Source organism: Haliotis asinina, chromosome 15, assembly GCF_037392515.1.
Source record: "Haliotis asinina isolate JCU_RB_2024 chromosome 15, JCU_Hal_asi_v2, whole genome shotgun sequence".
Taxonomy (NCBI): domain Eukaryota; kingdom Metazoa; phylum Mollusca; class Gastropoda; order Lepetellida; family Haliotidae; genus Haliotis; species Haliotis asinina.
In genome coordinates, this window is record NC_090294.1 from 5,335,502 (window position 1) to 5,363,461 (window position 27,960).

Below are 27,960 nucleotides of genomic sequence, written 5' to 3' on the forward strand. Positions count from 1 at the left end.
GTTTTACATAGTGTGTGATAGGTTCTTGTATACTAAATCTGTGAAAGATTTGCTCTTCAAATACAGAGCAAGTGGATTTTAGCAATGTAATTTTTAAAATACTATTGAAATAGTGTAGAGGAGAGACGAAATCATAAAGTGACATGTTGATGTAGATGGTCGTGACAAATGGAAATGATATGACCAGTTGTGGAGTAGGCAGTCAGACCTAATCGGTTCTAAGAATACAGTTATCTGTATACAACCTTGTCCAGGTGACTATAGTAAAACGAGATCAACGGCCCCACGACACAGGCACTATTGTGTTTGGGACCTTGATTTCTTTGGAAATCTTCTTGCCATATAAATCACTTTCACTGCCAGATATTAGGGTTCTTCCACCTCAACCAAAAGTCTCCCTGCTTTTAAATCATAACATCAGTTTTGAGTACACATACGAATGAGTACACATACGAATGAGTACACATACGAATGAGTACACATACGAATGAGTACACATACGAATGAGTACACATTCGTACTTCCTGAATGCATCCTTACATTCTATAGATAGGATCATGAATCTTCTGAATGAGGGAAACTGAATTTCAAGTTTCTCTAATTTCTAGGATTATTGGCTGGAGCTGAAGGAAGCCACATTGTATTGAAGCCTCATTACCTATGTATTTACTCAACCATATACCGACATGCATACGTTTCCTATGGTTGTACACGTTTATAAATCATCTGACTAGACAAATATTTGCTAGTCGGCTGCATGGTAATTCTTTAAATAAAGGGTTTGTTTACCCCAAAATTCTTTTTATCCATGTTGTTACCCGGATTCTTTCCTTGTTCACACTCATGGAAAAAAAACACAGAACACGGAACACAAAGTACAGTGTTTCATCTGTATTATTTAAGCTCTGAAATGGTTTGTCTGGCGACTCTTATCGACGCCGGTCTGTTTCTACTACAGCTTTACAATGACATACATCACTTACTAGACGCTTTACGGTAGAAACTAGGCGTGATAGGTCACATTTACTGGCACGAATAAAACAAACTAAATAACGCAATAAAAGCTATTTGTAATCTGGAGTCCCAAGTACAAAGTTCTACACACCATGAATAGGACGCAATCAATGTAGAAGTTTTCGGAGAATATGGCCACCACGAATAGCCGGAATGTATCTATTTTGGTGAAGTTATAGTTCTCGTCTTGTTGTCTATCAAAATATATTTGATTGACGTCAGTTCATTTGTCCAAACATTGTGGATATTGGGTATAAATCAATTTCTTTGCTTACTTATCACATCAGTTCAAGTTTGGTTTATCCATATTGTTGTGTAGGCGGATTTTATTCCTTATATGTGATGAAAACTCTTCCGTTTAAATTTGAAAACTATAGCCTGGTTCCGAAGAATATAATCCCAGATTCCATCTAAGATGCCTATGATCAAGACAAGGAATGCTTTTCGCTTATCACTTCAACTTAACGAATGCTGACTGTAAAAGACGAATCAATCACTTTTAACGAATCAGATATCCCATGCATCAAGGTGTGACTGCTGTCGTTATTTGGCCGACGCTGACGGCTAGCACCAAAGCAGTGTTGCTGTGTGGTCGGGAGCTGTGATATCGCCTGCCGCTTATTGACTGATTATTGTTTTGTTTCAGAGCAATGAAGATTTACAGGCAAATCGACGTCATTTATAGTCTTTACATATAATCCACCGTGTAAATTGTTTAAGTTTGTTCTTGATTTGAGAGATTTGATCGTCGCTCGTTTGACGTTAGTTAATGAAAATACGTATTCGTCTGGAACAGGGAGCAAGCAAACATCACACAAACCACATCCGGTGTCCTTGTTTGCTCATTTTACTGACCTGTCAAATGATCTGAACAATTCTAGCCATCTGTGTTACAACAGGGATAGTTACCATGTTATGAGACCTATGGACATCCGGGTTAGAACTGGATATCCCGACTTGTCGTAAGAGGTGACTAACGGGACCGGGTGAATCTTGATCGCTGACTTGGTTGACCAGGGGTGGATACAGCTAGGGATGGAGGTGTGCTGCTGGTGTACAGGTCACGTCAATGGTCCTTTAAAACACTTCCAGAAAATATACAGGAAACAGAACGATAAAAAGGGCGGTGTCGGGTGTATAAGTTATTTTAAGGGATCTCAATTGTGAATTATTCGGTACTGTGGCCTGATATTCCTGTGCCTAGGTCCAGATCTAACTGTTGATTCTCTGCCTTGCTACAGCAGATATTTTGGTGTGGCATTAAGCAACATCCACATACTTATCAAGGACACGTGTGTGCCTGGTGCTGCCGTAGAGCATGGTAACGTTGCTTAAAAATACCATAAAGAACTGGTTCAAATGGATGAACAAGCAGGATCAGTATCCACACTATCACACCAGACTGCAAAATAAGGTTGGTTGTCTGATCTTGTCTGTTGCCAGCCCAATCTCTGGAGCTGTATATCGCTCCAACTACTCTTTTCATTTATCTCGACGGCCATTGAAACTGTTCTCTTTACACTAGCCTATGTTCATAAATGAGTGAGCTAGACATAGAACACACCGTGAGTAATGTACACAGAGAGATATAGTCAGATAAGCATTGATGACGAAAGAATGAAAGCCGGTTTGCAACAAACGGTGATAAACAGAGGCAGTAACAGAGAAAGAGAGAGGAATGAGACATTAAAAGACAACACAGGGGGATAATGACGGCAGCGAGGCAGGGAAGAAACTTTTGGGTTTGGGTTTGACTTTCACATATTTCCAAAATTGAAGGAACCTCTCCGTGGAAGACGCAGGGCGATAATGACGAGCTCAGATCTGCTGTACTCGTATGTATACCCCAGTATGCTTCAAGGACCTGTTCCTTTTGATCTAGTTGATCTCTTTGAGTAAAATAACTGGAAATGCTGATGAAATACACTGTCCAACAACACTTGCAAGATTAGCTGGTGTCACCAGTCCAGAAGTTACATAGGCTTAGAACGTTTTGACCAGCCCCCGTGTTGCTACATCGTCACTGTGCTGATAAAGCACGTGTATTACAATGTGCTTCAATATACATTTTCCATTTCATCAAAAGGTTTGAGCGTTTTTATCTTATTGGAAGAAACACAATCCGTGGACTTTCTAACGCATCCTCCATAACTATCTATATAAATATAATTTCACACTAGAGTTATTAACGATGTTTGTTTTGTACTACGATAAACTGTACAGACTTTGATTATTCACCAAGCAGTTCTTGATTGGGTAGGGGCTATTTCCGTCAGTCATGAATCGACTGTATTTTCGTTTGACAAAGATTCTCCGTTTGGGGTCATCTATCATTGGGTCGTATACTACTCAGCATTATTTCCCCAAGGGCATTATATTTTTACAAATGTTTTTCAGAGACTAATCAAGTGGAAAAGTCAACAACCAATTTGGAGATAATATATTTGTCTTCACTTTGAACAAATACAAACACACAATGAGTACAGAGTTCCATTTTGGGCATACCCTGACAAATAGGTCGTTAAGATTTATCCAAGTCGGTGCTTTATATGTGTATGTCCCAATATAACCATTACGGGATTAAAAACCTCGATCACCCAGCTCGATAATCTCCACCCACGTGAGATGACGTATGAAGGCGTTACACTTCATTGATTCGCCGTCAGAATGCTAACTCTTAAAGTCGGTCTCAATGCCTGCGCTTGATATAGAAAAATCAGTGCTTGCAAAGTATTATTAGAATCAATAGATGTCTATTTCTGGCCGAGCGGGATCCGGATTCTGGGCTGTATCTGAGGCAGGGACATGTACCAGGAACAACTCGGACTTAGCTCCTTCGTTTGACGGAGTCGCTGCCAACATGGCTCCCCCACTCCAGTCACAGACACTGTTTCTGCGCTGCTTGAAACAGTAGCAGCATCAACAGCAAACTGAGACGCTGGTACTGTAATCTAAGCCTCTGAAACACTTAACACCAATTAGCAGCGTTCTTGTCCCACGTGATACAATGTAGGAGGTAGCTGCGATACCCCCGCGATTCTGTCGTTTGTTCAAAGATATGATGCATTTGTGTTTGTAATTATCTTGTTGCCTACTATCACTTGTCTGAGAGTGACAATTTGTGAAATATTCAATAAGACACCAAGATACTGCTTTAATTGACACCATGGTGCGTAGTCAGGGATTAAAGTTATGTATAGAAACATTACTCCGTATCCGTAGCAGACCGAGCAATAAAAGTGGTTTTATTGGCATCTTTTAAAACAAGCCGGTTAATGCAGCTGTAGCAGAGTATCAGTGTTAGGACATGCTGCGTTAGTACAGTCGGTAATCTTACTCTCATGCCCGTGTACCTCTACTCCTAATTTGGATATATGTGTAAAGCTGGAAGACAATAAAAGCATGAAGCGAGAGTCGTTTTGTTCCATATCACTTTTACTCATTGGAGACAGCAGATTCACATATGGTTCTCTCACATCAGCTACAATCCAGGTGATTGACTATGGTGTCATCTGTATGCCATTGTTTTTACCTGTCCATGTCGCTTAAAGGAAGACGTTTGTTAGCGAAAGTTCACCTGGGAACAGTTTGAAACTTGACATTAAGTCACCCTTTGAACTTTGACTGTAACGTTAACCCCATATATAGGTTGATAATAAATGGAAGGATAACGGTATTTTCAACTATATTGTCAATATCTTCAACTTTTTTTCCCATCTTCCTTTTACGATTACCTTTAATCGTAGCCTCTCACCTAACTATATATTTAATAATGTATTCAACTTACACAGTGTCTTTCACAGTTCTTCAGTTGGATTTTGTCTTTAAAAAGTATATCAGGAAAAGTATCGTAAACACTTCATCTTAAACTGCTTTTTATACTGCATTTTAAATGGTACCTTTTTTCTTAATGGCTTATTTAAGTACACCTGTAGCTGTATTTTCATATCCATTTTATTTCTATTTTTATCTTCCTTTTTGTCTCTAACAACATCTGTAACTGTACACATAAGCGTATCTTCAACCATACAGTAAGTCTTATCTTGTGGCAATGGCCATTTTGTACCTTGTGATATACATTTAAAATAAAATAAAAAAATAAAATATGTATGTTCATATAGATTGCCATAAACTTTTGAGTTCGGTTTCAGAACATACTGGTTTCAGTCCACAATTTGTTTGCGAGGTGGCTGTTGCGACTTAACCTGTTAAATTGAATTCAGTTCTACTGATTATCTATTTTGTTTCTACATTTGTCAAAATAACATATTTTTCATTTGAGGAGAACAAGGTGTGTTTGTATTCAAATAATCAGAGGACATTTATAAGTTGTAATGTAATGTGTGTTTTTATGCTTGTGTGTGTTGTTTAACGCCATACCCCAAAAATATTCCCAGTAACTCTTGTGACAGTCTACTCAACATAAACAAAACTGACACGTCCAGTTTACCCAGTATAATAAACAGCAATGTACTTATACCAGTAGTTAAATGAAATGTTCGAGAAACGCTGCACACTCGCAATGTATCGTGCAAAGGGTCTGGCAGAAATTCTGCAACGACCAAACCGTTCAACATCTTTGCCACTCATTCATCGTTTGGGAAGACAAGTTCAGTCTTACAAGATCATAAGTACCGGTTTGCAAACTGCGTCTGTATTGTATTTACGTTCATTGAGAAGGCGAATATTAGAACATGTCGGATTGTATATACCAACAAACGTACTCTCCCATGTACCTGTGTTGTTCAGTGCCGTACGTCCAGTGATATTCTAGGCTTTGTGTCATGCGCAATGACCCATTCACTGTGACATCGAGGTTCTCGCTTGTCTACACTGTTGTTAAGCGTGATATTTTCGTGACAAAGATGGCTATATATATACTCTGTCTTTATCACCGTGCTTTGATAGCACAGCCATCAGCAATGGGTTTTTGACAAAATGAATTGTCTAAAATATCCCTACTAGCTATTGAGAAATAAATCACGGTGAGCTCCAATCACACACGCCGGACTGTGTATCAACTGATCGGTGTTGGAGTGGGAGGGAAGATGCTATGACGATGTCGCGAAACAGTATGCAGTTCCTCTAATGACACCTTGGAGAGTGGGTGGAGGGGAGGGGGAGAGAGGTGGGAGGGGGGTGACAGGGCGGGTTATAAAGGAGGGGTCGAACATAAACAGAAATGGCCTTAATTTTTGTTAGTCTTTCACACGTCTTGAAACATAGCACTCCTAGGACATTGCAGAAACTTTAACGTCTTCCACAGAACTGCTGGAACGTCCAAGTGATAGGCCTGGACAAAGACTGTTTAGAATTCAAACTGCTGTGTGTGTGGGTAGTTGTGGTCTCCGATGACCGACTGGACATACAGACACAAATAAAAGACACACTCGCCGTTGCAATCGGAGAGAGATAGTACTAAAATCGAGCATTGAAGGTGAGTAACTTGCGACTTGCGTCTTTTAACATGAATGTCTTGCTGAATTGTAGTGATTTTGGTATGTTTTAATTTATTTACGTTATACTGTAACAAGTGGCCTGTAATTTCACGCAGTTATTCCGACAGCACAAATTCTCAGCACTTTTATTTTTTTGGCCTCTCCTTCGTTTTCACTGCAAGAAATCTGGTGAGGTTTCATCATCATCTTGTTTGTGTTTTCTGCTGACGAAGTTATTACTTTAGCGTCGCGAATACTTGGTATAGCCACCTTTTGATAGTGATTATGAACAAATGCTCATGATGACGACGGAATCGTTTTTCCCTGGTGTCTTTTGTCTTTTTCAAATATTATCAAACTATCAGTTATCGCAAGCAACTGGCTCACACTAACGGGTAGTGGTAAACGTGTAGTTCTGGGAGTAAATGTTTAATCACAATACATGTTAACAAGCAAATATTCACAGTGTGTACATATACGGTGCTACGGAAAGGAGGTATGCAGATGTGTTTAACTGTGACTAGAAATGGGACCTACAAGAAATGGCTAAGCGATGGAGATGTGTTCTGTACAAGTACTATACCTGGCACAGGCTAGCGGCATGTCGACTGTTTCAGCTTAGTAACTCCAGGTCATCAGTTGTATCTGTTTTGGTCAAATATGTGTTCTCATATGTGTACTTTTATTTGCTTCGCAGAGGCGACAAGCTGTTTTCCCAGCTACTGTGAACTTGATTTTTGTCACTACCTATAGAATGAGGATGATTATCACCGCTTATACGACTTGTATAACGGTGATTGTCACCACATATATCACTAGTTCACGACAATGATTATCATCACTTAAGCCACTTGTGTATGACGATGATTGTCACCACTTATACGACTTGTATAACAGTGATTGTCACCACATATATCACTAGTTCACGACAATGATTATCATCACTTAAGCCACTTGTGTATGACGATGATTGTCACCACTTATACGACTTGTATAACAGTGATTGTCACCACATATATCACTAGTTCACGACAATGATTATCATCACTTAAGCCACTTGTGTATGACGATGATTGTCACCACTTATACGACTTGTATAACAGTGATTGTCACCACATATATCACTAGTTCACGACAATGATTATCATCACTTAAGCCACTTGTGTATGACGATGATTATCACCACTTATACGACTTGTATAACAGTGATTGTCACCACATATATCACTAGTTCACGACAATGATTATCATCACTTAAGCCACTTGTGTATGACGATGATTGTCACCACTTATACGACTTGTATAACAGTGATTGTCACCACATATATCACTAGTTCACGACAATGATTATCATCACTTAAGCCACTTGTGTATGACGATGATTATCACCACTTATACGACTTGTATAACAGTGATTGTCACCACATATATCACTAGTTCACGACAATGATTATCATCACTTAAGCCACTTGTGTATGACGATGATTGTCACCACTTATACGACTTGTATAACAGTGATTGTCACCACATATATCACTAGTTCACGACAATGATTATCATCACTTAAGCCACTTGTGTATGACGATGATTGTCACCACTTATACGACTTGTATAACAGTGATTGTCACCACATATATCACTAGTTCACGACAATGATTATCATCACTTAAGCCACTTGTGTATGACGATGATTGTCACCACTTATACGACTTTCACGACGATGATTATGGCTACAGTACATAGCTATGTATATGAGAAGTCAGTGGTCAGCAAATTCAAACGGTAATGGATTTGACTCGGATCAATACTTTAGTGCTCCCATCTACATATTTATCCGCACTCAGAAATTAGACTGAAGAAAATAATGATTATCAAAGCAATTCTACAACACCGAAATTCTTTTTCACGTTAGGATCTTTAGATTTGGTCTGATAGATATGTCCTTAGATATATTCTATGCAATAACATGTCTGTTTCTTGTTCCTATAACGGACTCTGAACCTGAAGCTATGCAGACTTTGCTAATCTGTTTGAGTCATATTGTGCGTTGGCAAATCAAACACAATAATGTGCTTGTGGTGAAGTCTTAATACACGATGCGTGTGACATTAATCTTCTTGGAAATAGACAAAGTCAAGATAAATATTCAAGGGCAATTCTACGGCAAGATCTAAATGCTATTAAACAGTCAATCATTCATTCCATACATTGAGTTCTCCCATTGAGATGACACGACAAAGGAATAACTGAAACACTGAATAAATGGCATAAAACGTAACACGTAAAACCCGCTGACATGTATTGTTTGATAATGTTTTGCGTACTCTCTTTACGTAATACATATATAGGCGGAAATTGGTTTTAATCAGTGTGTAGGTGTGGAGTCTATGTCTCTATGTTTAGAGGTCACGACACTTTTGTTGCTCGAAGGCTACCAACCCAAACAGGATATGACAGTTTACCTGTAAGAAGTCGATGCTACCATTACCCCAGTCAATACAGCGTGTTATATGGTACTCCGCACTCAACGAACCTGACGCCGTACTGGTCAGGGGCACTGCACAACATCCGATCATGTGTTAGCATTCTGGTGTATTGAGATCATGCGTCATGATGCTAATACAAATGCTGACGCGAAAGTGGCATGTAGGAACCCTTCGTGGGGAGTTCGTGAGTGAGTAGTGAGTGCTGACTAGTTGTTGCAGTTATTGAGATAGTTTAGTGCTCAACATGAGTACAAAGTGACAGAGGTGTTAAGCTTAGCTTTGAAAATGATTTTGTCAAAATGTCCTTAGTGAAGTCACGGATAGTGTCCGAGTACCACATATTCCATAGCTATCATTGATTGTACGCCCAGTTTCCTATTTCTTCACCTCTGGGTGAGGTGCATTCTGGACGTTTTTGATAAAATTCACTTCAAAACTATCTATAGCTGTCTTCACTATCACTAATAGTGAGTGAGTTAATATTTAGTGTCCCATAGGCACTATTGTGGCCATATCGTGACGAGAACAATTCACATCAATATTATGATCAATAGATAACACTAATAGATAAGGACAAACGTTATGGATCAACAACATTTTCCCTCATAGTGGAAATCGCGGCGGCAGAGCGGATAAGGTGGCTACCTTGGGGTGCAGGCAATGAGATGCCAGACTCTGATGTTGTGGGTTCGAATGCCGGCCGGATCCCAACAAAAGTACTGAACTCTGTGCTTTACTGAGAAAGTTTAATCTCTAATATAACATATATACACCTCATCAAAAGTAACGCACCAACCAATATTTATTACCCTAACTTAACAACTTTTCCAGTGATGATTTTTACGATAGGTCTCTATGAAAAAACGTTGTTCTGTGCATACATTCTGCCTAAAGCATGCACATTGGGGAAATTCACGTGCACGTGAAACGCACGGGCAACAGCCCACCATCTCAACACGAACATGCCTGTTTACTCTCAGATAACTTAGGCTGCGTTTTTCATCTCCTGAGTGACTTTTCTGTTATAATGGCACCCAAGGTGACCATAGGACAAAGATGGCAGGTCATTGGTATGCACAGGACCGGGATGTCATGCCGTGCTATTGGCCGAGAATTGAATCTAAGCCACACGACTATTAGCAGGTTAAATGCCAAACATGATGCCACGGGAGAGGTTAAAGACTGATCCAGGACAGGGGGACAGGGAGGACAAAACATCGAATGGCTAGGCGTAATCCATTCCTCAACAATGTGCTGCTACTGAACCTATGGCGCCCTTTCCAAAGACTGTCCACTGGCACTGTCCGGAGACGTCTTCATGCTGCAGGTCTGAGAGCAAGACGTCCAGTCAGAAGACCACTACTGACCCCCAGGCACAAACAGGATCGTCTAAATTGGTGCACAGCAAGGCAGGGGTGGAACATTAGATCATGGCGGCGCATTCATTGGTCCGACGAAAGCCGGTTCCTCCTGCACGTTTCAGACGGCCGTGCGCGAGTCCGGAGGTCAAGAGGAGCAGCATATCACCAGGGAAACACCCAGGAGGAGGTATCCTTTGGAAAAGGTAGTGTCATGGTGTGGGGTTGCTGTTCCTTTGATTGCAAGCTTGATCTGGTCATCATTCCTGGGAATTCTGAATGAACATGTGGTGCCTCATTTTGACATCCACAATCTTGCAAGCCGACCTGTCGTCATGGACGACAATGCTAGACCTCATCGAGCCCATGCTGTTCGCCAGTTTCTCAGGAACAATGCCATAGACACGATACCATGGCCAGCTCGAAGCCCTGACCTCAACCCCCCTGGAGCATCTGTGGGACATTCCGGACCGCCAGGTCAAGCAGAGGGAACCTCCAGTCAATTCCCTGCAGGAATTGTCCCAGGCTTTGGTGGAGGAGTGAAACAGAATACCATTGAGGAGGATCCGGAGGCTCATTGAGAGCATGAGACGTCGTGTCAGAGTGACCATTGCTGCTAGAGGTGGATACACAAGATTTTGAAGAAATTTCTCCTTGTGAAACTGTCCCATATAAGGTTGAGTTTCTATGCACATTCGATGTCTTGTATTCATTTAATAACTGTGGGTGGCAATACATTTCAGTTGCTGGTATTGTAATTAAAAGATGTTGCCTCAAACTCATGTATTACCATTTTTTACAGGCGATTTGCCAATGAGAACTGAGAAAGATCACAAATATCCCATTCAACGGAATACCATTTTCTTTCGCACAGTCATCTTTATGTACCACAACAATCTTAATATGTGGGTGGTGCGTTACTTTTGATGAGGTGTATATTACAGGTGATGCGGCGTTTCCATACAGATGCTTGCATTGTTGTCAAGCAGCATACATGCACACATATCGTAAAACTCGATTAACGGGGTGACGTGGTCTCGATCGCTGGCTTGGTTGACACATGTCGTAAAACTCGATTAACGGGGTGACGTGGTCTCGATCGCTGGCTTGGTTGACACATGTCGTAAAACTCGATTAACGGGGTGACGTGGTCTCGATCGCTGGCTTGGTTGACACATGTCGTAAAACTCGATTAACGGGGTGACGTGGTCTGGATCGCTGGCTTGGTTGACACATGTCGTAAAACTCGATTAACGGGGTGACGTGGTCTGGATCGCTGGCTTGGTTGACACATGTCGTAAAACTCGATTAACGGGGTGACGTGGTCTGGATCGCTGGCTTGGTTGACACATGTCGTAAAACTCGATTAACGGGGTGACGTGGTCTGGATCGCTGGCTTGGTTGACACATGTCGTAAAACTCGATTAACGGGGTGACGTGGTCTCGATCGCTGGCTTGGTTGACACATGTCGTAAAACTCGATTAACGGGGTGAAGTGGTCTGGATCGCTGGCTTGGTTGACACATGTCGTAAAACTCGATTAACGGGGTGACGTGGTCTCGATCGCTGGCTTGGTTGACACATGTCGTAAAACTCGATTAACGGGGTGACGTGGTCTCGATCGCTGGCTTGGTTGACACATGTCATCGTTTCTCAGTCTATGTTCATGCTAAGGATCACCGCCACCATATAGCTTGAATATTGCTGAGTGCGGCTTTAAACAACAAACAACATAGGCCCACTGAATTCCCTCTTCATAGATAACCTAGAAACGGTGCAAGAATGGCATTTGGGTTTACAATGAACAGCTGTGCGAAATGAGCGTCTAACAATTTTTGAAAACAAGAAGTAAAACTGGTAATTTGTTCCAACGGGCTGAAGATTCGGCCCGAAGTATTATCGATAGGTAATAACGGCTAAAGCGAAGAAGACTAAGAGGGGCTCGTCATCGTCTCAAAGGTCAAGGTCATGCGGTGACCCAGTGTAATCATGCTTCTACGTGTGTCCTGGTGTCCTTGTTTGTCCCGGTTTTCCGTGTTGAGGAACACTATATTTTAAAAATCCTTCGTCGACTGGTGTCGATAATATTTATTTTTTATTCAACAGTCATCATATTTCATGAACAACGCGTAAAATTACCAACAGCAAGTACACTATGAGCCAACAGGTTTTGTCAATCATATGAATGCCATGACATTTAAAGACAAACAAATCAAACTTTATAACGGAATAGGATATGTCTGGGCCTCATCTGTCGTCTGTTGGTGAATGCCCTGTGCCCTTGGAATCTTTGGAAACAACTTTTCATGGCAATCGGATAGGCAACAAGGATATTCTATTTGTGAAAGCTATAAATGGAACACGTTTACTTCGGTCGAGCCTCCGATTGACCTGATGTGTGTTGTGTGGATTAACGAACCACTTATGGACTACTTTCTACATCATTTTCTTATGATTATGTAAATCTCAGGATAAAAACCAACTGCATTGAAGACATCTTTAATTGCGTAGGCTCTAACTGTATCCTTTCGTCTAGAGCAAATTTCTATTTCATCATGGGAACAGTTAACAAATTCCTGTTGAAACGATACGAATAGAAGCCACAAAACCCTTTCCATATTCGAAAAATCTCCACCGAAAAGCAGATCGATTGCACAATTATTATTATTTCTTTTATATTTGTAAAGCGCCAGTACCTAGCTCTTCTCAGTTGTTTTCCCTTTTCCCTTCATATGCACATCGCAGTTTTCAGTCTCAACTCCCTTGGGACCAAACAACTCCTGTAGTCATTTATGAACTTTCAAGTCCGTACGAGGAACCAGTTCGCATCTGGGAGGACTGGTATAGATAGACTCAGTATTTTGTCCACGTTTACTGCACACTGCTGTACCCGCAAAGAGGTGTTTGCACCTATTCATGCGGTCACCTTCTGAGCATACACCAACAGATTCGTTGTTTTTTTAAGAGCCCGGTGTTTTGTACTGTACACTAGGGTTTATGACAAGAATGAAAGGGTCTGTACACAAAGTGGAACCCAAGGCTTTTACACCAGGCCACAGGTGGGTTCGATCCTTGCACCTTAAGCTCACTGGATAACTAGCCTGGCTCCTCAGATCGCTCCTTCACCGCCCCAATTGAGACTATTTCATGAATAGATATTTGTTTCTTCAGCTGTATGATGTTGTAAACAAATGGGGTCTGAACCAGTTCAAAGTTCGAAATGATGGACATTATCATTTACTTGTAATTGCAAGATAGTTGTTTAAAACATCGAATATTTCAATTTTTCGCAGGTGCAAAGCTGCTGCCCGTGACCTTTCACCTGTAATGAAAGCTGTAGATTGCCTCCTCATCAGCGCCATTTCGTGCCTACTCCTCACACCGTCTACAGGATTCACTACAGGCTTGCTTGACATGTGAGTACGTGATAAGAAGTTATCACCATGCACGGCCATGCTCTGACATGTGGAGGTGACAAGACGTTACCGCCCGTGAATATTTTGTTGTAGTTGAATTCCACACTGATCCCTGTTGATCTTACTAAACGAAAACTGGAGTGCACAATGTTTACTTTGAAAGGGTGCTGTTTGCGAAATCAGTGGATACCATAAGGAGCATTTATACACCCATATATACTTTATACAGTATCTGGTAGCTATGAGACGGCTTCAACACCACTTTGACAACAATGGCTTTTTTCATTACGTCATGCATGTGACGGCATGATGTTTGGTTGTACTGTAAGAAAAATGTTATTTGGAATACATGTATGTAACTATCAACGAGGTTTCCTCAGGAAGTAGTTATCACTCAGGATTATTGGAGTGTTTGGTTTAGGTCTTACCCTTGAGTCAACAGTGTGTACTTCATGTCACCGCGGCCCCGTGAAGGTCCCGGGTAGAACAGGCCTTCAGCAACCCATGCTTGCCATAAAAGGCGACTATGCTTGTCATAAGAGGCGACTAACGGGATCGGGTGGTCAGGCTCGCTCACTCGGCTGACACATGTCATTGGTTCCCAAATAAGCAGATCGATGCTCATGTTGTTGATCACTGGATTGTCTGGTCCAGACTCGATTATTTACAGGCCGCAGCCATATAGCTGGAATATTTGCTGAGTGCGGCGTAAAACTAAAGTCGCTCAGACACTCATGTCACCCCGTGACCATTTCATGTGTTAGAAAGACCGGAACCGGGTCTGGTAATAGGAAAGACCGGAGTATAACCTATCAACAGCGAATCCTGACATATGAACAGGGGAAGTAATTTACAAGTTGAGTTTCAGTTGTCCATCTTATGATTTTCGGGGTGTTTTTTCATTTTTTGCCCAGTGAAATTTGTTACCACACTACGTATTTCCGGTCGTTGATAGTATATACTGAACGACCTTAATACTATCATGACTGATGTACTCACTGTACTTGCTCATTCATAAGTATACTCAAGGAGAAAAGAAACTCAACCGTCGCTTTTGGTCAAATAGCAGACATAAATATGAACGCTTACCTTCTCTTTTTAAAAAGAAAATTGCGTTTCTCTTGCTGTTCAGTGTAGAACAAATTCAAGAATCTAATATGAATCAATGTTTGAATCAATTACCAGATTGCTTATGAAGTAATTATCGAAAAAATGCATTGGAATGAATATTTATAGGATTTTATCTATAAATCAATACACTGATCAACGCATAAATCAATGTAGGAATAAAGTCTTCGAGAAGTGAGTTAATATATTTTGTCCGACATACGGCCATAGTGGTTGAAGATCAAGGATAAGCGCTGTTCCAGAACATACTGTCACTTTGAAATATTGAGGATATAGTCAATGGTAAGATGTTCCAAATCTTATGTCAGTATACGATTATGGTTGCAGTGACCGGTGTTTGTGGAACGTGTGTATTTCTCATCGCCAATATCCCAGCCTATTCCTCAACACGTTCTTGCATAGCTTACTTCTACGCAAATAGATACTAACATCCTTTGGTCGGTGTAATGTAGAAACCGAGTTGGTACGGAAAAGCGGCCGATATGATGTGTTCCAATTAAACCGATGGATCTAGCGAAGCGATCATATCGCCATCAGTGTAACCTCCAATTATCCTCTGTAATCGTTCTACTGTCTGTGTGTTCATGGTGCCATCCCCTCCTGCTGCCCTATGGCCAGAATAATGGGAACTACCGTCATGTGGGGGTACCAGGCAAAACTGACCCCACAAGTAGCGAACTAAAGCGGTGTAATTAGCTGAATCAGCTTCCCACATATTTCCCATGCAGGGGGCAATTGGCAGATTATTGTGCCTAGGAACAAACCTCAACCTTTAATCATCGGATAGGTTTTCTACTTTCGTTCACCCACACAGGACGCCTGGTAAGAATCTTAATGAAGTAAAGGCTATGACTGGCAACGTTTTTCCTCCAAGTTTTTGTATCCCTGAACATAATAATATACATAAGAGCAAAGTCCATTCTGTGATTTCTCTGTATCATGAGCAAGTGTTGATGTATCATGAGTCAAACAGTGAAGCGTCCCTTGTCCAATCATCCATTCCCAACTCACGAGTGAGGAAGTGACTTTAGTTTTAGCAATACCCTGAAATGGGGTTCACACACTGTACACATGTGGGGAATCAAACCCCAATACATGCACATCAAGGTCAGTAATTTGCCACAATAGATAGAGGAACGTATGGCACAAGTCAAACTAAAGAAACATACAAGATTATCTTGTCCGGAGCGCCAAGACACTGGTTCTATTCCATAAATGGGTACAATGTGAGAAACCCACCTCTGCTGCCGTGATGTTGCTTGAACACAGGCGGTGTAAAACTCACCCGCTCCTAAACGACCGGGTCACTCTTGACGTCTAGAGCAGGTAACTTTGAAGACATTTTGAATTTTGATTTAGATATACCCAATGAAGAGCGTAGCGAAACGATGTAACCTCACATATATGGAAGCTGATAAGGCACGAAGAATTTGTAACCGACTATTTCACTTTCTGTGAGATGGGAATGTATGTTTCTAATCGAACTGAAGCCTTTATGTTTTCAAACCCGATACTTCGAAGATCTTTTTAAGAATTCGCTTGCACCAGTCCAGGCACAGGTCTGTGTGGTCAGAGCTGCTAACTTGGTTGACACATGCCATCATATCGTATTGGCTTGATTGATGTTCATGAAGTCGGTCAGTCTGGCATCTGGTCTAAGCTCGACCGTTTACAATTCGCTGTCATATAACCGGAACAATGCTTCCAAACTAGGACCTACGTCTTATACTGAAACGCTTCAGAGATTTTCATCTTTGATTGACATCGTGATGAATGTAAAGTATTCTAAAGCAAAGAGGTCTACATATGTCTTACCATTGTGCATATCGGACAGTTCAGGCCAAAGTACAGTCAGTTTACACTATTTAAAAGTATTAATATTAAAAATTGGGCCCAAGAAGTTACCAGGGTAACAGCTCGCCAAGAAGTCATGAGAAACGATTGATGTTAGTGCAGTGCTGACTAAGTCGAAACATGGCTGTCTCACATTTCTAACAGTGCACTGTGACGGGGGCGTGTTGGCTAATCACTCTGTAATTACTACACTGGAGGAACATGCTCAACTGCCGAGAGACGCCGACGGACGGGGAAACTGGGAGATATAATTGGGACAGGCACAATGAAGAAGACGTATCGCCACATTGAATAGTTGACGAACATTACTTTGTGGGTATGAGAAACAAAACCTTCACGGGTATATATAGCTGCAAGTAAATAGGGGGACGGAATACACGTTCGTACAAATATTCTAATTAGTCTAAATGCATGAAAACATAATTTCAAACCCTTGTAAAGCCATGCCTTCACGACCAGGTGTCTACACTGGCATTTTGTTATTCATGTTTACCTGCTTTGTACTTTCAAAGTCATTATGCACAAAGCGAAATAAAGTAAAAGTACAGAGGTACGACTCATCTAGCGTCTCCTCCGCCATGATGATACGTTAAATGTCAACGTCGACGTAAAAAAATAACATAAAAAGAAAGAGAACGATATGTCGACTTTAAGAAAGTAATAACAAATTATTGAAGCAAAATAGCAATTTGTCATCAAAGTATAATGATGCTTTAAAGTCCAAGGCAATTTATCAAATAGGACTTGCTATCTCCTGAGGTATGAAGCAACCTGATAAACCTATTACATGCAAGCGCCCAGTACGTCACGTATCTCCGACCATAGGTGTAACACGCCCGCACAGCTTTTCAATTTTCACGTTTCATGGGACACTTAACAATCGAAGCAGTTTTTAGACATGTAGTTTAAATCCTCTACTTGTGAGCGAATTTTGAAGTGATTACCTATCAAACTTGACTCATTTTTTAAAATGGTTTCCTGTTTGAGATGGTGTCAAGAATACAGCGGCAAAAGTACAAAGGAACATCGTTAGTTTCCACGGCGTATTGCCCACAACGTTTGTGACAAAACATCCTTGGTCTTTCGTAAACACTCGGTATCATCATCGGTTTTCAGTGATATATTCATAATGATAATTTGATCATTAACTTTTACTTTCTCCGTAGATTCTATGATGTTAACGTGGTATATATACCAACAAAGAAACACTTCCACATAGCAGTTATTTTCGAGATTTTCTGTTCGGTAGTGTGTATGCTAGAACTATAATATATTGTACGCTGTGTGAGGTGTCTTTTGTCGGGTCCTGACTCGGGTCTTTGTCAGGTTGTGGCATTACATAGGTTTTGTTTGATTCGTCTTTTGACAAGAAACGTTGATTGTGTTACAGTCTATGAGGCGATTAGTCCTGGTGGGGCATGGTATGTCTACCTTTAACACTATCTAGCCTAATGGTAAAAGCACCTGCTCGTCAAGCTGAAGTCTCGGGTTCGATTCCTCACTATGTGTGAAAGTCATGGTTAAATGTGACTTTGCCGGAATATTGCTAAAGGCGGCGTAAACCATAATCCTTTACACAAACACCAGGTATCATAAACAGCAGGCATCATAAACAGCAGGCATCATAAACAGCAGGCATCATAAACAGCAGGCATCATAAACAGCAGGCATCATAAACAGCAGGCATCATAAACAGCAGGCATCATAAACAGCAGGCATCATAAACAGCAGGTATCATAAACACCAGGCATCATAAACAGCAGGTATCATAAACACCAGGCATCATAAACACCAGGCATCATAAACAGCAGGCATCATAAACAGCAGGCATCATAAACAGCAGGCATCATAAACAGCAGGCATCATAAACAGCAGGCATCATAAACAGCAGGCATCATAAACAGCAGGTATCATAAACACCAGGCATCATAAACAGCAGGTATCATAAACACCAGGCATCATAAACACCAGGCATCATAAACAGCAGGCATCATAAACAGCAGGCATCATAAACAGCAGGCATCATAAACAGCAGGTATCATAAACAGCAGGCATCATAAACAGCAGGCATCATAAACAGCAGGTATCATAAACACCAGGCATCATAAACAGCAGGTATCATAAACACCAGGCATCATAAACACCAGGCATCATAAACAGCAGGCATCATAAACAGCAGGCATCATAAACAGCAGGCATCATAAACAGCAGGCATCATAAACAGCAGGCATCATAAACAGCAGGTATCATAAACAGCAGGCATCATAAACAGCAGGCATCATAAACAGCAGGCATCATAAACAGCAGGCATCATAAACAGCAGGTATCATAAACACCAGGCATCATAAACACCAGGCATCATAAACAGCAGGCATCATAAACAGCAGGCATCATAAACAGCAGGCATCATAAACAGCAGGTATCATAAACAGCAGGTATCATAAACAGCAGGCATCATAAACAGCAGGCATCATAAACAGCAGGTATCATAAACAGCAGGCATCATAAACAGCAGGCATCATAAACAGCAGGTATCATAAACACCAGGTATCATAAACAGCAGGCATCATAAACAGCAGGTATCATAAACAACAGGTATCATAAGCAGCAGGTATCATATACACCAGGTATAATTTTCCTCCTTTTTTCACATTTACGGAAAAGTTAATCATTTTCTGGCGTTGATGTTTGTCATATCAGTGGTGGCTCAGTTATTAATCATTCTGTTAGGATGTGTTGTGATCAACTGATGCTACTCTAAATATCAGTTATTAATCATTCCGTTAGGATGTGTTGTGATCAACTGATGCTACTCTAAATATCTAGATATACTACATTTCGACAAAGTCTTTGCGTGTTCATTTTACGTGTTCATCCGTTCACTAATGAACTGATGTATTGTGAAACAAATTCGTACCGTTGAAAGGATTACTGTCAGTAATTGATAGACATAAGTGAAAATTGGCGACTTCTTAACAAAACATGACAACAAAATGCACGATATTTGCCATGCCTTACAGCAAACTGATTCTTGATCCTCGTGCAATTCACCTGCATAAAGTTTTCAGTTGGTTCCCCCAAGTTAGTGGAAACCCCAATCCTCGATGCTGATAGAGCAGGTGTTTTGACGAGCAGGACAACCTGCTGACGACGGAAAAGCACTGTACAGAGACTGGCTCAGAGCCTTGTTTCTTGTAAAGTGAATTACAGTCAATAATTACAACTGATTTACAACAAATGTGTATATGTCAATTACCAGACACTACTGAATGATGAAATATACATGCTAATTAACACATTAATCTTGTCTCAATCTACATTCTAAAGCACAGAATCAGTCGGGTTGCACAGTGTTGTTAACCATTAAGCCAACTGTCTATACCTTGCAGATTCATAGCTTTGACGTTCTATCTATTCAAAATGCCAATTTACCAACTGAAAGTAATGAGAATGAAAGTTTTAATTGAGACTGTACGGGCAAATTGTTGCTCTCAAGTGACAATAACAGAAAACCTGCCGTCTGGTCGAGAAGCAAACAGAATCATTTCGCGGAAACAGACAACACCGCATTGACAAGACCACACAACAAGGCTAAACTAATGATTCATTCACGACGGTCGTGTCTTGTCTAAACGATAACACCCCAAGTCGCCAAATTGGTGCGAGAAATGTCCTCCTGGCCTTCTGACGGTGTGATAGATCACATCCTTGTTGCTGGACAAGCGTGAGGCAGATGTTGTCCACACACGCCATGAGCTTTGTGTTGAGCGGTAAAGCTGCAGGGATTAACATTGTATTTGATGAAACGGGGCATGGGCATGTGATGTATTGGAAATTTAAGCAGGTTTGGTGTTTTGTGCCTGTGGTGAGGAGACAAGTGATAAATGCTCTGCGGAGTCAGACAGGCGTGAGGATGGAGATACGGGCGCGTGGGAGGAGGGAGACACTGATATTTATCGACGTTAAGCCAATAAACGAAAACCCAGATGTTCCTGAACCCCATGCAAGCTTACTGCTCTTATAGAGAAAATAGTCTTCTGCAGTCACGGGCAATGCAGCGATGAAGAGACACAGTTCGATAATGAAGGAGACGGTGCTGTTGTGTATTTACCCTTTGAGGAGACATAACACTCTGTTTACCTTCTGAAGAGACACAATGAAATATGTATTTACCTTTCAAGGAGACAAATATTACAAGGAAAGACAATGATCTGGCGTATTCTTGTTTTGAAGAGACAGTGGTATTATGTTTTCACCTGTTGTGGAGACACAATGGCCATATATGTTTACCGTCTGAAGAGACACAGTTAAATATGTACTTACCTTCTGAGGAGACACAATGGCCATATATGTTTACCCTCTGAAGAGACACAATGACACTATATCTTTACTGTCTGAAGAGACACAGTCATATATGTGTTTACCTTTTGAAGAGACATAATGGCAATATATGTTTACCTTCTGCAGGCACAATGAAATACGTATTTACCTTTTGAGGAGACACAATGGTGCTATATGTTTACCTTCTGAAGAGACACAATGAAATATTGTATTTATGTTTTGAAGAGACACAATGGCAGTATGTGTTTACCGTCTGAAGAGACACAGTGAAATATCTATTTACGTTTTGAGGAGACACTGCAATATCATATTTCCTACCTGTAGCGTTGATACAATGGCATGTGCCTTCCATGAGTAGCACCACTCTAGCACGTTATTGTTTTACAACGTGCAGTGTTTGAATGTCTCTTTGAGAAGAAATAATGTTAGGAAGTACCATCTATATAATGGGAGTACAATTCACATATACTAAACCAATTTGTCCTTAATCGTAGAAATGGATCGTAGATACGTTAAACATGAGTAATACATGTAACTACGTGTAATTCGAAATAGTGTGGTACATGTCGGCAATATTTCGCTTGTTGCTAAAATGGTCAACTTCCTCATTGATGTACGTAAACTTTGTGGGCTAGACATTTAGACAACATACAAGACCAGACAAGCCCATGATTGACATACTGAGATACGATGACAGAGCATGTGCGCATGAATCACTGTCAAATAGTGACAGAACACTGAAGCACAGTTCCTACTTAGAGATTAACCATGGCATCGTCGTTTGAACGGGCACTGGAGCATGGAGAAAAGTTCCTCTTTATTCTTAGATTTTGCTGTGAGGTGAACGACAATGACTTCGTAGAAGCAATTTAGAATACTATGTGCATACGTTTAGACACAAGTGAACTGATACCACCATAGGGAATATCAAAACAACCTATGTATTTGATCTAGTTGTAAATTCATCACGGTTCCATCTGATGATTGGTCATTCTTACGATGCTAACCTGATGTCATACATAAACATGTTCCATAGAAGCGAGTTTTGACAGAATCATATTTGCAAGATTGCAATTTTCATTCTAGGAATGGTTTCACGTCATTACGATCACTAATACCGGTATGCGCTAGCTGCAGATGATGAGATTAGATAGGATGTAATAAATGGTTTAATCAGACTGCGCTACAGAGAAAGAGCGGGTCAGTATGTGGTGCTATATTCATAAACAGTCTCTGTCGTCTCGTGAAGCATGTGCTCATGGCTGTTGAGTATATTCCTGTACTACCTGGAAATAGTTCCTATCGGTGATTGATGGAATATTTCTCATGAAGGAACGGATACAGCCACAGTTACCAACGTCCAGTATGTGGCTGATGATCTGGTTATAGCTAAAACCGTGATTAAGTTCAGGAACATCAGTTGCAGTCAGTTCAGGTAAATGCCACGAATATTCTTCACTAGTAGGTTGCACAAATTAAAGTGTGAAAAGGTAAATATAAAACATGAAACAACGTTATCCGTATTGTGACCGGGACTCCTGTTACCTGATTTACCAGACTGCCACGGGAAATGGGATAAACGTACTACTGAGCATATACTATATATTTATCGAGAAGTATCAAATCAATGTAATCAATAATCGACATGTCGGTTCCACTAACTAATGACTTCTGAAACCTGACACATTTTCTTTCCGGTTTTGGGTCAGGATTCCCCAGCTCGTTGCACATTCCTACTGACAGATTTAATTTTACGTTCATCAAATGTACCCAATATCTAATCACAAGAGCTAGACAATAAACTAGCAAAAGCATTTCGTCTGATTAATATTATCTTTGCACAGACAATCAAAGTAACCAATACACATCACACACATTTATAAAGTGAGGATGAAGGTGAGACTTCATTTGCCAGTAGTCACCCTTCCCTTAGAAAAGGAGCTCCAGCCTTTGGGATCATCACATTGGCGTACTGGCAATCTTTGAAGAAAGTTGGCATGTCCAACTAACAATAACCCATTCCTAGTGATTCATTAACCCTCGTTTAGATGTAGCATTCATTTGAATGGTTGGACGTTTTCTAATGATTATCTTTCTTTGCTGTTTAAAATATTTAGTTTCTCTTTGATGACATACTCACCCACTAGATATGCAAACTCGCACAGAATCATGGAACAAAATCAGAAACGTATACTGAAGGCCTTTACCAACACTTTTGTGTTCTGTGTTTATGGTGAGAGACAGTTCATTGAGAATGTACTGATTAAACTGACGTCTGAACTCATCAATCGGTTCATCAGCGTTTCAGTGTTTCACAATTTGCCTCATCGCCTGTAGCCTTTGGAAGTGCGTCAAACCTTGATGTAACAATGACAGGTTGTGGACGGCAGCAGATCACGGCGTTGTGAACCTATAACGAATGAGTTATGGTATTACTTTCATCTTGAGAAAAGCCTGCAATCAATACGCACATTGCTTGGCGTGGGAGGAACCCATTATTCAAAACTTTTCCCTAAATGACTGGATTCTCCTATATTTTGTCGTTGTTCGTAGATAATCTCGTAGACTACTTCCATAGATCATGATTGGGGGAAGAACATCACAGGAACAAGTGACGATTCACTATACGTCTTGCAGGCCTCTTTCGGGGGAACCTCAAACCTCATACATTTACTCATCAAATTATCCCGGACTCATGCTTGGAATAATGACGCAGTGCTCGGTACACAAATTGCTAACTTGTCTAATGCTTTTTTAATTCTTTCGTGATTCATTAATAATCTATACCGGATTAAGAATAAAAGTTTCCAATATTTCATATTGTGGAAACTCATCTGAAAGAGTTCCATGGAGCAAAGATCTGCACATTGTCATGATGGTTGAGTGGTGTGTGATGAGCTGCGCGCACGCACGCAAACACAGAGACACACTTATGCATATATGTTTGACATTGTACATATAAATTTATATATAGATATCTGTGTGCATATACCTATATTTACCAGTTTGTCTCTCTCTCTCTTTCTCTCTCTGTATGTATGTATATATAAATCTATCTATCGATCTATTCATATCTATTTGTGTGTATGGGGGTCTAACAACACGTGAATCCGTTATATTATTTTTTGACTGCACTTCCTAAAGTTACTTCGTCGGCTGGCAGTTAAATTCGCTTTAGTAAATAATACGATGTGGACAGATTTAGTCTGTGAAGTAGAACTGCCGTCTCCTGTTTCCTTTTAAAAATCAATGAGTCCCTTTTGTGATCCTCTTCCTGTCATGCCTGACATTTACCGGAAGTGTCGAGAGTATCTCTTAACGACAAGGGAGAAGACAAGTGACATATCCTTATAGTCTCAACAGCAACTTGTCACACTTGATTAAGAAAGGCAAAACAGTTGGATTTATATATACTTTACGAGACGTTCTATCGACTTTCTTGACTACGGTAAATGATAGGGTTGTCACAGACACGGAAGAAACACTCATCAACAAATCCGGTAGAGCTATATATCAAGCCAGTGTAACACGTTAAATATATTGAACAAAGAAATTAGATACTGATTGAGTTGTACTGACGTGTGTAGTTATTGTTACATTGTTTTATTGTCTGAGCAATTCATGATGTACAAGTCGAAACCTGCCAACGCCTTATTCTGTATATCACATTCTTGTATTACAATGACCCAGAGTTGACCTCACCACAGACAGTTATACTTTCCCAAGCAGATGGGATATGGACCGCTTTCGACAGTACTTCAGATGTTGCAGAGTTGCGTTATAAACCAGATTCAACACTACTTCGGTTGCAGCAATTTCGGGGCATATGCCGCATTCAGCAGTGAAGTTGGGGTTCAATCGTATTAAACCCAAAAAGAAACACATTACTTGTATTACTTGTTAGTTTCATATGTCCCATATGAAACTAAGTGTTTGCTAAATAAAACATCTCAATTATGGCCACATGTGGCCCTTTCGTATTCACAACAGCAAAGCAACATTGCGTCACTGACTAACATCCATGAACACAGGATAAGACAACCCGCGCCATTACTGTGCCAGCATGGAGCCCAGCTCTTGAACACTCTGGGGTTGACATCGAAGACTAATACCAAGATCATTCCAAACGTGTTCCATGTGATTGAGGTCAAGGGATTAAGGGATCTCGATGGTCGTTTCATAAAGTCAACACTGGCATGTTGAAGGAAATTTAGCCTCTTCAGAGTCAATTGTGCCAATGGTAGAAGTTCATGACGTTTTACCTGTGTCAGAATAGGAACCACATAAGGACTTCCGACAGCTCGAAGGAGAGCAAGGAATTTAGTATGGTCTGGTCATGCCCCCCTACACACTCTGTTACTGGAGGCGCTGCTTTCGTAAACACATTGTGCGAGATGACGTAGTAGAATTGGATTGCCCACGTCATATGACGTCACACATGGGCCTAGTGACCAGGGACGATCAGATGTACTAGTGTCATTCTCCACCGTCAGACTGTTTGGGCGCTTCGAGCATGAATCTCTCGTGACAAATGAACTATTATTATGGCTGTTCGTCTACTGTATGTCATGGCTCGTGCAACACGGTAAACCTGGGACACGTCAATTGCAAGTTCACGACCAACATTTGTACGCGTATTCTTGTACTACCCAATCTAACATAATACATTTCTCCAAGTTACAGTTCTTACAGTTCAAGGTTCATAATAACTGTGATTGTAAGATTCAAATGAGCCTCAGAGATTCGGTGAAACAGAGACCATCAAATGAGCCTTTTATTTTAACCCAGATTGGACCAATCCAGATTACTAAGTCTGATCTTTACCTTGTCAAACCAGCACCTAAAGTGTTTCTAAATTGACTGATAATCTGAATTTACCATTCGATTTCTATATGATACCTCAAGAGCTGATTTTTGTCGTATTAAAGTCTGGATAAAGTCTCTTCAAAAGTCAGTCCTGGAGCAAAAGATCCTTATAACGAACTAAACGGAAATAAAGTACGTACATATCCATCATTTAAGAAACTATTTAATCCAGAACAGTATGTCATTAAATGTTAACAAGATCTCAACGTAGTGTAATAAGCAAGCTTCGTTGGGGCTCTCTGCCGCTTCAGGTAAACGTCTTAAGAAGATAGGATTTGTAATTTGTCGCGGCAAATCTATTGAAGAAGAGGTACACTTTCGCTCCGAGTGCAACACGTATTCAGTTATCAGATATAATTTTTGGCAGGATATCTCCGCATTAACCAAAATTTTCAGAAATGTCGTAGAAAAAACACAACCTACATTTCCATTCAAATGTTTAGACTCACCCTTGCAAATATAGCCACTTACTTCAAGCAACTGTTCTACACTCACTCACTGCAAAATATTTATAAGTACAGCATACACATGAATTAAATGTATTGTACAAAAAGTTCGCAACGTTGAAAACATTATTTTTATGGGTTCAGTAAATGATAAAAATCAGTGAAAAGTTCTTAAAACTTTACACCAAAACGCAGCATTTCACATCCACGATGCATGATCCTCGTGCAATATATCTGCAACAATGGGAAGTGTCTGTTTCTTTAAATATGAATACGTGTAGCTGTGTTGACAAATACTAAGGAACCTACGGTGAAACTCAGGAATGTCTTTGAACCCGCAGAATCGTATACACCCATCTGAGGCAAATATGTTACAACACCAGACATCGTTTAAGGGTCCAATTTCAGTAGACTATTGATTAGAGCAGGGGCTATGCTAGAACATCTTATCTGTGATGTGTCTACCCGTTCACCTATGTTCTAAATTATTTCTTTCATCCTTTCCAGGATGCACGCCCAACAGAAGAGGTCGTCTTTCCTGAACCTAGCGTTCTATCAGATATATGACCTCTGTGATTCCGACCGAAATGGCCACTTCACGGCGAATGAATTCAAGTGTGTCGATGACCTTGTTCACATCTACTTCGGCAGAAGGTGACGCGACTCCCTAACAACACCCATACACCATACGGATCTGGACCAGGTGAGCTATAGAGTTGACCCTCCTGCTACACTTAAGTGTAGCAGAATAGTCTAGTGGTACGGCGTTAGATGTTAACGGTGAAAATCGATGTTTGAATCCGCAAATGGCGACGATGCACCAGTACTTGAATCCGACGTCATGTTTGCAGTGACCATATTGCCGCTGTGTCTTTTTCTGTACATACATAAATATATGAGTGACGTCTTGTACTGAGGGGCGGTGGGGTACCGTATTCGTCACGCCGCATAGCCCAGGTTCGATTCCACACATGGGTACATTGTGTGAAACCCATTTATTGAGTCCTCCGCAGTGATACTGTTTGAATATTGCTAAAAGCGGCATGAAACAAAACTAATTCACTCACACATCCATTGAGGATTGCCAATTGAATGCGGTACATGCGTTGAATGTTGGGTAATATATGAATATCCAGTGTTACAGGTGGTCAGTGCACATACCCGTGTGTCTTGGGCGGCGGGGTAGCCTAGTGGTTAATGCGTTCGCTCATCACGCCGTTTTCGCTTCCCCACATGGTTACAATGCGTGAAGCCCATTTCTGGTGCCCCTCCCCCTCCCCCGCCCCCTGCGATATTGCTGGAATATTGCTAAATACGGCGTTGAAGTAAACTCACCCACTCACTTCATGCGTGTCTTGTGTTGCAGACTGGTCCATGGGGTGCGTCGAGGGATGTCACGGTGTTAACGGTATTTTAGCTATGGCTCTGCATCATTTTCTGTACTTCCATCATGAATAAAACGTCCCAACACAGCATGTGTCAAACGTTCTCTGTTTACTTCATCGGTGTTTTCAGTTCCCATTCGGATCATCATGTATACTGTATGGAAATGGTGCAGTGGTCCCCATTAATGTTCTGCGTCACCAAGACGCATGCGGTGGGTACATTCTCTC

The 27,960-nt window shown here is 40.8% G+C and overlaps 1 long non-coding RNA gene across 1 annotated transcript; it reads left to right on the plus strand.

Moving 5' to 3' along the window:
- The first annotated feature begins 6,214 nt into the window (after window positions 1–6,214).
- On the plus strand, window positions 6,215–27,819 carry LOC137266053 (uncharacterized). The gene is made up of 4 exons (XR_010954960.1): window positions 6,215–6,451; window positions 13,590–13,712; window positions 26,855–27,050; window positions 27,714–27,819. It is a non-coding gene; the product is annotated as an uncharacterized lncRNA (long non-coding RNA).
- Window positions 27,820–27,960: the final 141 nt, after the last annotated feature.